General features: G+C 41.2%; 1 protein-coding gene across 2 annotated transcripts in view; it reads right to left on the reverse strand.

The window, feature by feature from the left end:
* Positions 1 to 9,494, reverse strand: part of ZMYM2 (zinc finger MYM-type containing 2) — a 104,580-nt gene extending 95,086 nt beyond the window's left edge. Inside the window, exons 1-2 of one of the 2 annotated variants that reach the window (XM_045797139.2) lie at positions 9,336 to 9,494; positions 8,449 to 8,514 (exon numbers count right to left, since the gene is read on the reverse strand). The gene's annotated coding sequence lies outside the window, so the exon portion shown is untranslated. Of the gene's footprint in view, positions 1 to 8,448; positions 8,515 to 9,335 lie in introns of those variants that run through there. The other variant, XM_087865244.1, reaches the window with a different exon arrangement.
* Between the last annotated feature and the right edge of the window lie 6,546 nt (positions 9,495 to 16,040).

Consider the following 16,040-nt stretch of genomic DNA (forward strand, 5'->3'; position numbering starts at 1 on the left):
TATTACCTATTATGCTTCACTGTTTATACTCATTCACTTACATGATTGTCTCTTCAAAATGAACACTGAGAACCTATTAAAAATCAAATATAACACATTTCCTAATTGATTTCTTCTGTTTAAGGGTTTTAAAGCTTAGTTCCTATTTTGTTTCACATGCCAACAAGAATCTCTCAAATTTTTACAAAGTGAGTAATGTGATCAGACTGGGCTTTATGAAAAATTAATCTGGCTGTAGACTGGAATAAGGACTTGGATGAAAGTTGCCTTGTAAATATAACTCCCTATTATTGAACACAATGGACTACAGTCAATGTACAAAACAAAACTGGAGAGAGCTGAGTACCTTAGGACATAAAAACACTTAAAAGTCTTAACATCTGAGTCAGATGAGGGGAAGTAAAGGAGACAGAAGTGTAAGACCACATTACGTTTGCAGTCCCAGAAATCAAGAGTTTCAAGGAGTATTAAATTTCAAATGCTAAAGAATTAAGACAAAAATAAAGCACTTAAGGATTTGACAAATAACTAGCAACCTCAAAAATACAGATTTGGTATAGTGCTGCGAGCACAAATCAGTGAAATTTCTTTTGAAAAATAAGGGGAAAATGAAGGAGTTAGGAGGTGTACAAAGATTCTATAGAGATTCTGAAGGAGAGAGCACTTTAGCATACTTATAGACTGACAAAGGAGCAGGCAGAGAGAAATCAGTGAACAGAAAGAATTCCTTCCCTCTACTAGCAGATGAGCATTCAGTGAGTTTATTTTACCAGTGGTGGCAAAAAAAAAAAAAAAAAAATTTCATGTTTGGCCCATTCAGACAGATTAAGAATCTTAGCAGCTATTAACTGAGCACCTACAGGCCAGTCACATACTCTGTATGATTTTTAATTTTTATCTCAAAGCAATCACAGAAAAGCAGGATTATATTCATTTGTCAGATGAGTAAACTAAGGCTCAGAGGTTAAATAACTTACTAAAGACCACAAACTGGTAAATAAATGATAGAGTAAAATTGGTTTTAACAATTTTATAGGGGCATAATTTTTATACAGTAAACATTTACTTACTTTAAGGTTGCCTGAGTCAGTTGGGCGAGCTTTTCTTGATTTCACTTGGGTCATGATCTCAGGGTCCTGAGATCGAGCCCGGCAATGGGGAGTCGGCTTGGGATTCTCTCTCCCTTTCCCTCTTCCCCTCCCTCCACTAGTGCACTTTCTGTCTCTCTCTCTCAAATAAATAAATCTTTAAATTACTCATTTTAAGTGAAACGTTTGACAATTCTTTGTAAATTTATACACTTATGCAATTATCATCACCATCTAGTTTAAGAAAACTCTCATCCCAGAGGCGCCTGGGTGGCTCAGTCCTTAAGCATCTGCCTCCGGCTCAGGGTGTGATCCTGGTGTTCTGGGATCGAGCCCCACATCAGGCTCCTCCACTGGGAAGCCTGCTTCTTCCTCTCCCACTCCCCCTGCTTGTGTTCCCTCTCTCGCTGGCTGTCCCTATCTCTGTCAAATAAATAAATAAAATCTTTTAAAAAAGAAAAGAAAAGAAAACTCTCATCCCAAAGTTTCCCTCATAAGCAAGGGTAGATTTGAACCCCAATCTCTCTGGCTCCAAACACATGTCACACTGCAAATCCCCTAGCAACATCAAGTAACAAAAATAATTTCTTTAGGCAGAAAAACTCAAGTTAAGTCCACTAGTTCCCCTTCCATGTGAGGTACCAACATACCACTAGAACCACACCCACATTCCATGATCTCAGCAAATTCAAAAGTTTACTGAAATTTGGATATGCCTCATACAAGTAAAGCCAAAAAAGTACAGATACTGTGTGGTATTTTTTTTTTCTAAATGTAAAAGCAGTTAGAAATGGGAAAAACAAATGAACACTAAAGTCCAGGAGGAAGATAGGATGAAACCAGCTGAGCAAGGACATAAGGATGGAAAACGTGTAATACACAAATAAAGAAAATAATAGAAATCAGGAGTTTGGGTCACGGAAGACAAAGACTAACGTGAACAGTAGCTTCTCTTTGATATGCAACATAGAACTGTTCAGCTATAGAACAAAATGACTTACTAAGGAGTTAAAATTTATTTGATTAAGAAACAGACCTATACAATATTAAGAGTCAAACAAAAATAAAAACACAAAGTGAGACAATATTCATAGTAATTAAAGTTGTAAAGTTAAGGGGCACCCGGGTGGCTCAGTCAGTTAACTGTCTGCCTTTGGCTCGGGTCAAGCCCCAAGTTGGGCTCCCTGCTCAGAAGAGAGTCTGCTGCTCCCTCTCCTTCTGCCCCTCCCCCCACTCATGCTCGCTCACACATGCTCTCTCTCTAATAAATAAATAAAATCTTAAAAAAAAGAAAAGTGTCCAACTCTTAATTTCAGCTCAGGTCATGATCTCAGGGTTGGGGGATGGAGCCCCATTGGGCTCTGTGCTGGGCATGGGGTCTGCTTGGGATTCTCTCTCTCCCTCTCCGTGTCCCTTTCCTGCTTGCAAGTATACATGTGCTCTCTCGCTCTCTCTCTAAAAAAATAATAAAAAAATAAAGTTGTAAGATTAAAACTAGCTTAATCTTATAGTAATGATTTTATATAACTAAATTAAAACAAAAAGTTTTCATTACATCAAAAACATACAACCATGAACATGTAAGAATTTAAATATCACGTTAGGGCCAGAAATAATTAAACTGAAATAATTAAAATATGACAAGCTTTGAAGAAAAAAATACAAACACGATGAAACGATAAAATAAAAATTTTATATAAACTAAATTTTTACTTCTACTCTAATATTTCTTTAGTTCTATAGAACTAGAAACACAATTCACTAATCTGATCATTACCGGCCTAACCAAAATCTTACAAATTCCAAATTAGGGTCCTAGAGTGTAGCATTATAAGTCTAAATGAAATGCTCTTCCAAACATTGAGCCAAAGAAAGTGCTGGCCAACTACTAACAGAACATATTTTTTTAATGATTACTTGATATATAATAAACATTACAATACATAAATTGTTGAATAAATTATTTCTGCAGTGCCCTGATTACCCTGAACTATTCTCAGTCTGGTCCAGCCGGCTCAACAGTCCAAGAAATACTACACTTTCTAGTCAAAAGACGTGCCTCTTAGAAATGATTATAAAACTGGTCCAGTATTACGAATAAAATCTCTTTAAGTTACAAAGCATGATTTCAGTTCCAAACTCTTATAATAATAAATCCAGATAATGGATCTATCTAGGGGGCTACAGCAAAAGTATTGGCATTGCCATAAAGTAAAAAACTAAAGAATTTGTCTCCTTGTATGCCATATTTTGTGAACTGTCTTCTGTCTGAAATCTGTAACTAAGCACCACGATCTCACTTAAAATCACCATTTAAGTATTTTTCTTATCCAACCTAAAATGTACAGTTAGAAATAACTTAAAGAATTGTAACATCTTTCTCAATTTTTTAATGAGGTTGCAACAATCCTAATAAATTACGATTACTCTTAAATTAATTTAATATTAATTTTAAATATGAGAACCATACTAAAATATTTAATAACTTAAGAATAAAATATTTTAAAACTTTTTTTAATGAAGATGTAATTGGCATATAACACTGTATTAGTTTGGGTGTGGTTTTTTTAACCTTTAAATTTTAAATTCACATAACAAATTCGACCTTCAAATTCACTAGGAACACCAGAGGAAAAAAATCTAGAACACTCTGGAGAAGTAGGAGAAACCTGACCCTTGGCAGTCTACTGATATTAAAAAGAATGGTTAAAATTCTGTAACAGTAACTCGTCAAGGATAAACAAAAACCAGATAACATGTAATAATGAAACAAATATTCAAAAGTTTTTTCTTAAACCAGACCTATTAAATATTCATTACCTACTTACCCTAATATCCAAAGTTTACTCTCAAATCATTTCTTGTAATAGTAAATATTAATACTTACAGGACAGTAATCAAATCAATAAAATTATTTCTTTCAATTTAAGGACCATGAATTTTTCTTAAATTTTATTACATCTAACTTTCAATGTACTGCTATTAAGTTAAAAATAAAATAGAACTAAGAACAAATCCCAAACTAGTAATGTGACCAAGTGATTTTGTAAACCTCTTTAAACATCCTTTTCAAACTCCATAACAGATTTTCCTAATGGTTTACAAAATTTTTTTCTGCAGTTCCAAAGTGTTATGTAACACTTGATGCACAAAATTAGATTTTAAAATATGAAATGAAACAGATATGCTCACAATCCAAATTTTAAACATTTAAGATGACCAATGTATCTTGTTACCAAGTTTGTGTTTGGTGTTGGCCCTTATAATTCCCTTCCCATTTCTATTTTAATAATAGAAACCTAAGATTCCAAAGTGACTTGTTTAAAAAACAGGTTGCAGATAAAAAGAATTTGCAACTCCAACTATGTAAAACAGAATTTTCCTGCTGGTATACGACCAAAATAAAAAATAAAATACAATTGTTACGCAGAGTCCTGTAGTTAAAAATTACGGATTTGGGGTACCTGGGTGGCTCAGCTGTTAAGCGTCTGCCTTTGGCTCAAGTCATGATCCCAGCATTCTGGGATGGAGCCCCGCATGGGGCTCCCTGCTCAGCGGGAAGCCTGCTTCTCCCTCTCCCACTCCCCCTGCTTGTGTTCCCTCTCTCGCTGCCTTTCTATCAAATAAATAAATAAATAAATAAAATCTTTAAAAAAAATTATGGATTTATGCAACAGCAATTTTTCTCACTGACAAGTTTATAGGTCTTACATATTAGAATTGTGCATAAGAACTTTTAGACTTGAATAGTTCAAATGTCCTGTTCAAGACTAAAGTCCCAATTTTACTCTCTGACAGAAATAGAAGAAAATTAACCAACTGAAATTAAAAAATGGAAAATCCATGGAGTCAAAGTAACTTAAAATGCCCTACACAAATACTATCTGAGAATCCAGGGGGGGAAAACACTTGCATTTGGGCTCACTTAAGAATACACACGCAAGTTGAATATGCCAAAGTCTTCTTAAAATAAATGTTATTCAGTATAATATATACATTAATATTGTTAATGGGACAGAGACAGATATTAATGCCTAGAGGACAAAAAATATAAAATGTCTAATTATACCACACCTTTTGACAACACAGAGATCCCAGTATTTCATACATATGCTTTCCATCACGATACTACTACAGCATCTGATTCTAAGATTCACTTCACCTTAAATGCATTGTTTATGCACTTCTGTACCTCAAACAAGAGCAAAATAGAACAATCTTTAAGAAAAGAACACTGTTGGGGTGCCTGGGTGGCTGTCAGTTAAGTGTAGGACTCTTGATTTCAGCTGGGATAATTATCTTGGGGTTGTAAGATCCAGCCCTGCAATGAGGCTCTCCATTGAGAGCGGAACCTGCTTAAGATTCTCTCTCCCCCCTACCTCTGCCCATCCCCATCCTCGTCCCTTTCTTAAAAACAAACAAAAAAAAACCACTGTTGTACAAAGACAATACTGTCAAGCTCTATATCCATGCAAAAGTCTGAAACATTCCTACGTCAGCATCTGTGTGATATCTGAGTGATTCAGGGTTGTCTCACCACATGAGGCACAAAAGTCTGTCCCATGACATTATATAACATGGAAAAGTAGAGACCACCCTGTATCCTTCCCCCAAGTGTTTAAAAGGACAGGCATGGGGCACCTGGGTGGCTCAGTCTGTTAAGCGTGAGACTCTTGGGCTCAGGTCATGATCTCAGGGTCATGATCAGGGTTCCGAACTTAGCTCAGAGTCCACTTGAGATTCTCTCCCTCTCCCTCAGTCCTACCCCCAACTTGTGCACACCCGCACACGTGCTGTCTCTCTCTAAAATAAATTTTTTTAAAATCTTAAAATGACAGGCAGGAGAAGGGGGATACATACTATTAAGGATGCACTAAAGAAAGATGCCATAAATATAGAAAGTATTTTTAACTGCTGAAACACTTCATATGTACATATAAAAATCACCTAACTCACATTAAGTGCCCAGTAAGTATAATAAAGTACTTATTTAGTCAAGGTCAATTGAATCATCAGGTTACCTTCATCTTACTGTCTGGCACATTAAAACACCACTAGTTGGTCTTTCTAAACAAAGGAATTTTAAATTCTGACAAGGACCACATTTTGGTATTATGAGAAGGAACCATGGCTTTCATTAGCATATGTGTTGACATTACAGATAATCTTGATTATACATTTTGTATGTCCTCACTCCCAATGTCTATTAAATATAAGCAATTACCAACCTTCTCCCATCAACATAATTAAGAAGAAAAAAATCCAAGAAAGTTAAATTTTTTGTGAAAATATGTGGTGATAAAATAAGCATTGCCCATCTTTGTGAAGATCTGATCCTTGATCCATTATATCAATGACTTAATAGCTGAAAAGAGCCTTAAACTCATCAGACAAGTTATACTCATTTAAGTTGCAGTATTTAAGAAACAATTACAGACTCTGTACAGACATACTGAAAAAGAATATATTACTTCTGATACAAATAGACAGGTTTTTTTAAGTTTTTATTTATTTTTGTGAGAGACAGCGCACACACCAGTGGGGGGGTGGGGGAAAGAGGAAGAGACAGACTCCCCCATGAGCAGGGAGCCCAATGTGAGGCTCCATCCCAGGACCCTAAGTCATGATCTGAGCCGAAGGCAGATGCTAAACCAACTAAGCCACCCAGTCACGCATCAAATAGACAGTTTTTAAATAAGGCAGTAAAATAATCTAACGATAACTAAAGTTCTATTATTTTTCAAAAAGGTACTCAGTAAGATTCAAACATTTGCTGTCTATTTACCTGTTCTCTAGGAAAAGAACATGAGCTAAGAGGATTCTAACCTTGGCTTTTTCATGGTTTAATTTCCAAATGTGTAAAGCCAGTATATTATGTACTTTAAAACAGGACAGCATAGTTGCTGAATTTAGGCACTTTTAATCACACTGCTTGTCTGATACTACTATTACTACCTGGTACCTCCCTATGCCTGTTTCCTCCTCTACAAATTAGAAATAAAAACAGTACATGTACCACTGGTCTCTGACAATATCATACCACCATACAGTACATCATTTTGGGAGGATTATGTTAATTTATATTAAAAATCAGTTTGGATATGTGTTGATAATTATAGAATGTAAATGACAGGTATACAAAGGTTCAGCTTACTGTCCTCACTCATAAATTAAGGTTTCCATAATAAGCATTTTTTTTTAAACTTAGAATTGTACTGGCATACAATAAGGGCTCAACATGTGCTACTTTTATTACTCTGCAGGCTACTTGCTAAAATTAAAGGAAATAATAATGAAAGTGCCTTGCATCGTGCCTAGAATGTTGTGTATTAAAATATAAGCTGCCATCCTCACATCATTTTTAAGATTAGTACTCAGCAAATATTCATCATCTATTAACTTTGATCCATTTGGGACTTAATATTTAAGCATGAGCTATATACTATATTTATGACTCACCTCTGACAAAGAGCTACAAGTTACAGCATCAACTGTCAATGAGATACAATGTGTCCAGAGCTCAGGACAATCAACTGTCAATGAGATACATTGTGTCCAGAGTGCTAGCTTCACTGATATTTTGTAACTAATCTCAATTGACAGAAATTTTGACTGGCTATGTTTATTTTGCTGCCTAGTATATTACAAGACTGTTCCTTAAAACCAACAAATTACAAGCATTAAATCACTCAGGCGACACATTCAAGAATGACTCAAGTGAAGACTAATCAACACAGAAGATGGACTACTAAGAGATTATCTGGAGCAGTGGACTAGCGTAATCTGCATAGTAGCTAGTTACCTAGTTGGATAAACTAGAACACTAGAAGAGTGGATTTCACTGCCGTTTCCCAAGCAAAGTCATGAAAGAGAGCTACCAACTCATGAACCCTAAGTCTTTTAAATCAGACACAAACAAAACGTTAAATGATTCTATTTTTCCAAAACCTACAATCAATTTTCCATTGTAAAGGAAGAAAAAGTGTTAAAGATGGTTGCACGCATAGCATTTAAAACGAAATAACTTCAATTCCCACTTTGGAACTCTAGAGGGCACCAGAAATATGCCCTCCTTTGCACCACCCCTCCTCCCGGGTAACGTGAGCAGCTGCAGGAGCCCGTCGTCTGGTTGCTGAGGTTGGTATTGCAGCAGCAGGAGAGATGTCTGCAGCGGTGGAAACAGCAGCGCCCACTCCCAGCTGCCTCATCAGCCATTACCCAGGCTTCACCCCGGGGGCAGCTGCCACCCAAGGGAAAGCTCCTCCCCCTCAAAACAACGGGGATAGTCAACTCCCATGGCTGAACCCCTACAACCTGACAACGTCCTCTAAGATCAACAAATTAGGGGCGAAGGACTCACAATGGGGGTGTTTTCCTCACTTTCTGCCAAAGATGCACCAGATAGGGCTGAAGGCGATTCCTGGTCCTGGGGTAAGAGGAAAAATGAAAAATGGATCAAGACCATCCAACCAGGTGGGAGAACCAAGCCCTTTCCACCAGGAGGAAGCCGAGAAGGGAATAAGAGGTCAAGGAGGTTGGCCCTTCTATTATTGCTCCCCAGCTCGCGACCAACAATCCCCTCCCACGTAAAGTAGAGCAAAACCGCGCAAAATATATATCTGGGACCAAAACCCACGTGAAAGGCAAAATCTGGAGGGAGGAGGCTGGAGGGCACCAAGCCTGCTACTGGGAAGGGGCGGGGGGGAGGGTAAACGTTGCCTCGACGCCAGCAAGGGAACAGTATTCCCTCCTAAATTTGCCCACCCAGCGTCATCCCCGTCACTCCCGGCACCAATTCCGAGGTAAGGGGCGGCTCACGTCACCGCCGGGCTGCTATCTCCCATATTTGCCCCAAGCAGTTGCCCTGGGCCCGAGACTTGCCCCCCCCCCTTGCAGTCGGCGACCGGCAGCGCTGCCTCCCCGTCCGCCATTAGAGACCCAGCCAAACAATACGTGAGGAGCAAGAGCCGCGCAGCGCAGCCCAGGGAAGAGAAGAGCGTCGGAGGGGACCGGGTGGGGGCAGAGGCAGCACCCTCGCCCCGAAAAACTTGGGGACCTCAGGCTACCGCGGAGACGGTGGGAGCGCAGCCCCGAGAGCGGGAGAACGAACTGAGGCGCCCCTCCCCCCACCTTTCCACCCCCCCCCCCCCGCAAGAAAGAAAGGAAAAATACCCCGCGACCTCCCACCGCCCCGGCCCGGGCAGCCCCCGCCCCCCGAGCGACCCCCGCCTCTGGCGTCCGCCTCACCCAGCCCTCCCGGCCTCGCCCTCACTCTCGCAGCCCTTCGGGCCGCACGCGAAGACGCCTGTGACATGAACGGAGCCCGGAGCAGCCCCCGAGGCCCCGACGCGGCAGCGGCGACGGCGGCCGCGCCGCGGGGTATTAATCCCGGGTCGGTGGGAGGCTCCGGAGGCTGCCCTCACCCATCTCCGCCTCCCCAGTCGCCTCCGCCTCCGCCTCCTCCTCCCGAGGCTGCGCTGCTCCCAGCCACCCCCACTATCGGCGGACCTGGACTGGAAAGACAGCGGGGATAAGCCTCACCCGGTTCTGGCTGCGGCTCCGCGGAACGAACCTCCCCTCCCCCGGCCCACCCCCCTTCGGCAACACGCACAACTCCGCTCGGTCCAGTCCCGGGTTTAGCGCTGGTGAGGAGGAGGAGGCGGAGGAGGCGGCGGCGCGGCCGAGCCCGGGAAGGCCCCGCCCTCCGCACCCTCATTGGCTGGCGAGGAGGGCGGGTCGGGGCGCCTCGGGAACGTCCATTGGCTACATCTGCCTTCCTTCAGGACCCCCCTCGAGGGGGTGGTCCGGAGGGCTGTCCATCAGGCGCAGGCCACACCCCCCGGCGTTGCCATTCCACTCCCCCCTTCGCCGGCGCTCGGCCCTCCGCCGCGTCCCCTCCCCTCCTTACCCCCGCCTCCCACCCCGCCCCCACCCTCGGGTCCGTCAGGGTCAGGCCGCCCGAATTTCGCTGCCCGCTGCACCCATCGGCGGCTCGGTCTCTGGGGGACAGGGCTGCCCGACAGGGCTGCCCTCCAGGGCCCGGGACAGCCCGAGAGTGAGGCCGTGGCCGCCTGCCCTAGCTCGGGCCTGGGCGCCCAGGCCCCTGGAGCCGCTCCCAACGACCCTAACCGTGGAGAGACGCGGCCTCGATGTCCCCAACGCCCTCCCTGCCCAGTTCCTGAAGCCCCCCGTGAGGGGCGAGCCCGGGCAAGGGCTGGAGCGAGGCAAAGTGGGAGGTCGGGGCAGCGCGTGAAGTGGGTTCCCGAATGTGCTGAGGAGAGTGGGAACACTTCCACCCTCGCCTCACCCCCGTGGGGAATTGTCCCCCCACCTCCCGTCATGGCTGCAGGAGGAGACGACGTCCTCCATTTTGTCGGGACTGCTGTGGGAACTTGGGACCAATTCAAAACCAAACCCCGTGGGGCTGGGAAACTTGGCCCCGCGAAGCCCCAACTGGGCTCCGCCATTCGGCCGAGGGGACAGCCCCTGGTTCCAGCGTCTGCGCCTGAGGGGCCCTTGGGGGACGGGCGCCACGGTGGAGAGACCCAGACGCCGCTCCCCGCCTCCATCAACCAAGATGGAGGAAGCTGCGGGCTCCCCTGGAGCTGGGCTCCCGCCTGTTGGAGGGGCTGGAGCCTCCCCTCGGTGTGTCCTTCGGCGCTGCCGTCGTTCTCCTCCGCAGCCTCTTTCGCTTGCCCTCCCCCAGCCTCTACCCAGCTTCTCCACTGCCTTCCACCATCTCCTGGTCCTCAACGGTTGAGGGAGACTCCACTCCACAGTTTGCTCAATCGCTTCGCCCAACCAGGGCCGGCCCGATTGCGGGGAGCCGAGCGAAGGTGCGGAGTGTTGCGGCGCGCCCCGGGGCGGGCGTGCCGGGGGAAGCCACATCGACGATGGGGCTTCTCTTTTGTTCGTCGTTTACACCTACGTCTTCGGCGCACGTCATGGTGCTGTGCAATTTCCAAGATTCCACGTAAAGAAGAAAGTGAGGCCTCTTTCGTCTCACCCTAGCGGTTGTTAGTGGGATTACAACCGTTGATGTTGGGGAAATAAATGGATGGATAGACTTCTCGATTTCATGATATCTAACACCACTGCCTATTAATAAATAGACGTGTGATGTTACAATTTAAAGTTTTACACGATGATGATGAACATGAGGTTTTTAATGAATTAATCAACTCAGTGAAAACTGATGTTGAACAGTTTTAGATGCCACTTACAGAACGTAATCCCATAGAAATTGAGATCCATTCATTCACTAGAACTTAAAAAATCAAATAATCCTTCCACCTAGAGCTAAATGCAATAAACATACTGCTCTCTAAGTTGAAGAAGATCCAACATGTATTTCAACCAGCTTTTCAGAATGGTATTACTTTTATTTTTCAGTAAACATTTTATTTCATAATTGAAAATTTTGTTTTCAATACAATATCCTTGTAAGACTTTGTACTACACAGTATTGTTTTACACTGACATTTTTTTAAATTTTTTTTTATTTATTTGAGAGAGAAAGCACAAAGGGGAGCAGGAGAGGGAGGGGGAGATGCAGACTCCCCAATGAGCAGGGAGCCTGACACAGTTGGGCTCTATCCTGGGACCCTGAGATCATGACCTGAGCCGAAGGCAGTCGTTTAACTGACTGAGCCACCCAGGTGCCCCTTACACTGACAGTTTTGATCACTATCTTCACAACAGAAACATCTTCTATTACCAAATGCAGGGCAACATTGTAATAATTCTGTGAAAACGTACACTATCTCTTTTCTGTTACCATATACCACAGCAATAGGTACTGCTCCTTGAGTTTATAGTTGGAAGGCTTGAATAGAGATATTTCCCAATAAGCTCTGTCATAGACTTAAATGCTAGATTGGATTTCCACATGTTCAATTTGAGGAAGTTTTATGCTGCTATGAATTCCCTGGCATTATTGCCATTTTATAATTAACAAGAATAATAATTACAGTAGGATATATTATTCACATTTTGTATCCCTTCATTTAAGTCTTTGTCCAGGAAAATGTTCACCGGGTTGCCTACACAATATCAGGGAGAAATCTAGTTGATGGCTTAGAACTGCTAAAAATAAACCACATTTTTGTCACAATTTAAATAAAAATTACACTTTATTTTATACAAAGGTACTTTTAAAAATAAATATTTGGATGTTTATACCATCATTATTCATAATTTCCATAAAGGTATAAACAATCTAAATGTCCATTAACTGATGAATGTATAAACCAAAAGTGTTATATCTATACAATGAAATATTATTCATCCATAACAAGGAATGAAGTTCTGGTCCATGCCACAGCATGGATGAAATTTGTAGACATTATACCAAGGGAAATAAACTGAACACAAAAGACAATTTGTTGTTGATTGATTATGTGAATTGTCCAGGGTAAGCAAATCTATAGAGACAGAAGGTAGATAATTGGTTGCCTAGGCCTAGGGAGGTGGGGAGGGAATGGAGAAATAAAAATGTCTAAAATTGGCTGTAGTGATGGTTGGACAGCTCTGAATACACTAAAAACCTTGAATTGTTCACTTTAAGTGGGAGAACTGTATGGTATGGAATTATATCTCAATAAAGCTATTACTAAAAATGTGTGTCTGTGTGTGTGTGTAGTTATTCAGTACTCATCACAAAAGCATACTAAGCATTGCAGGAAGGCAACATGAAGATATGAGCAGAAGACGTGCATCTCAAATACTTGCTTGGCCACTCAAAACCTTGAGCAAGTTACCTTCTCTCTGAGCCTCAGTATAGTCACTTATAAAATAAAGTAATGCAGCACTGTTGTAAGGATCAAATAACTTGTGTGCAAGTGATATAAAAATGTTAGAAGTTGTTGGGGCAGCTGGGTGGCTCAGTCGTTAAGTGGCCAGCTCTTGGTTTTGGCTCAAGTCACAATCTCAGGATCACACCCCACCTTGGGCTCTGCATTCAGTGCAGTGTCTGCTGAGGATTCTCTCCCTCTTCCTGTCTGCTTCTTCTTCACCTTCTCCCTTACCCTCTGCCCCTCCCCCTCTGCTCCTTCTCCTCTGCTCTTCCACCCCCAACTTGTGCTCTCTCTCTAAAATAAATAAATCTTGGGGCGCCTGGGTGGCTCAGTCGTTAAGCGTCTGCCTTTGGCTCAGGGCGTGATCCCGGCGTTCTGGGATCGAGCCCCACATCGGGCTCCTCTGCTGGGAGCCTGCTTCTTCCTCTCCCACTCCCCCTGCTTGTGTTCCCTCTCTTGCTGGCTGTCTCTCTCTCTGTCAAATAAATAAATAAAATCTTAAAAAAAATTAAAAAATAAAATAAATCTTTTTTAAAAATGTTAGAAGTTGCTAAAACAGTATATCTTGAAAGTTCTCATCACAAGAAAAACAAATTTGTAACTGTGTGGGCCATGATATTAACTAGACTTATTGTAATCATTTCTCTCTCTCTCTGTATATATAAATACAATTATACTATATACATGTATATGTGTGTGTGTGTGTATAGATATATATATATGGAAACCAAGAACTTACCAGTAATTAAGATGCAATATAATAGCTATTCTGAGTAAAACTTAGGAACCAGAATGCCCAAGTTTGAATTCTGTCTTTATCCACAACTACCTGGGTGATTTTAGGGATGTTTTAACTTTCTAAGCCTAGGGTGCCTGGGTGGCTCAATCAGTTAAGCATCTGCCTTCAGCTCAGGTCTTGATCCCAGGGTCCTAGGATTGAGTCCCACATTGGGCTCCCTGCTCAGGAGGGAGTCTGCTTCTCCCTCTGCCTCTGCTCCTCCCCGCTGCTTGTGCTTTCTCTCTCTCAAATAAATTAAATATTTTTTTAAAAACTCTCTAAGCTTAAATTTTAGCATGTATAAAATGTAGATAATAATTTCACTCTCACAGAGTTTCAGGGGGGATTCAATGGGATACACATGTGAAACTTGTACCTCACACTTATTAGGACCTCAAAAACTTTAGCTGTTTTTATTATTGGTAACTGACTTAGTGGAATATTTTTTAAATTCTTTATAATATTTTGTGAGGAAGACAAACATACTGATATCTCTATCATCAATACTATGCTAGTGTATAATAAAAAAACATGATCATGATAATCATTATCATTACAAATCTTGGAAGAAATGTACTTCAAATCAAAGTCTTTTTTTTTTTTCTTGGAAAGGAGCTTAGTATAATCTCATGGTACATCTCATCTTCCCAGTATAGATAGTAGGAAATTAGAAGTTCAGAAAGAAGAATTGTTTGGGGGCTGAGGATTGGAGAGCTAATGCAGACTAACATTTTAACTTTTACCATTAAAAGGGGGGGGAAGCAATATTTTAATCATTGAAGCACTGAGAGAAATTTTCTGTGGGAAAAGGAACAAAAACAGAGAGAAGCTCAACATGGCTAATTGCTACATAAAAATAGTATGCCTAGGTAGAGTGCTTCCAATATAACTAAACAAAAATAATATTAATAAAAATTGTTTTAGCATGTTTGACTTTTAATAATTTGATATCATATTATAGCAATCAAGAATCTTAATAATGTTATTCTACCATTGTGAAGAAAAGGTGAAGTCCTGATAAAATAAAATAAGTCAGTTGTACAATTTTTCTTAACAAATTGCTTATATAGTATTTATAGTGCCAGGAATTGTCTGTGTTCGTTGTGAATAATAACACATTATCCTCTTAAAAACTCTGTGAAGTAGTTAATATTACTGTCCCACTTTTACAGATGAGAAAACTGAAGTAAAGAAAGGCTGGGGTTACCTGCCTGGCTCAGTCGGTAGAGTATGCGACTCTTGAGCTCGGAGTTGTGCGTTCAAGCCCCATGTTGGGCATAGAGCTTACTTTAAAAATAAATAAATAAAATGAAGAATAATTTTTTTAAAAGGTTAAGGAACTTATTCAAGTTCACGTAGCTACAAAGTGATGGAGAGAAACTCATGGTCCTTGGATTTTTGGCTCCACAGCCCATACTCTTAACTACCTCATCATGCTGCCTCACCAGGATAGTCCTCTCCTGATTCTTCTCTTAAATATGTCATCTTAGATCATTTAAAACACAGCACAAAATAATACATTCTGGAGCAGTGGCGTATAAACCTTTTTGACCATGACAACCACTAGGATATATGTTATACATGGAGACCAAGTACAAGCCCAACTATATTCATTACTAGATAACAAAGCAGAAGTTACATAGAAGAATTATTTCCTTTACTACCTCAGATGGATTCCAATATTTTCTATTCTAGTCTATTTAAATCTAGTCTATACTGTTGTCTTCCTTTTTTAAAAAATAAACAGTGGTTTCAGCCCTCCAAATTGATTTCATGGTTTACAAACTGTGGTTTGAAAAACACTATTCTAAAGAAAGCAAGTCATGGATAAAATCAAGTTCTAAAAAGGAGTAAAAACACAAGATGATATCAGAAACTGAGTAATCTGGAATGAACTATAAGTTGAAAAACTCATTTTTAAAAATAGACATTTAAGCTGCCATTCTTCCTAAATATATAAGCTCCTTATTCCTTCTTAACAACATGCTTTACACTTTATAAAACTGTAATGCAGCCAATTAACAAATGTCTCTGGAAAAGCAATGTGATGATTTAGAAAAGAATGAAGAGTTGGAATGGATACTGATTCCACCATCCCTTAGCTTTGTGACCCTAGACCTTTCCAAGCTTCGGTTTCTTCTTCAGTAAAATGAGGGAATTGTACATAATATGCCAGTAAAGGAAAATCCACTTTTCTTTCTTTATAGTTTTCTCATTCCCTGGAATCCCAACATCTCCAACCAATATTTTCTTACTTGCCCAGCTCATTATGAACATTTCCTTCCTCTCATTTCAGTTCCCATTATTTATTAAATAATAAAATACGTTCACCCCTATTTTCTTAACAACGATTGCTCTTCACTCCTCCTTAGCTGGTTC

Source organism: Ursus americanus, chromosome 10 (assembly GCF_024610735.1).
Source record: "Ursus americanus isolate L20-20 chromosome 10, mUrsAme1.1.p, whole genome shotgun sequence".
NCBI lineage: Eukaryota > Metazoa > Chordata > Mammalia > Carnivora > Ursidae > Ursus > Ursus americanus.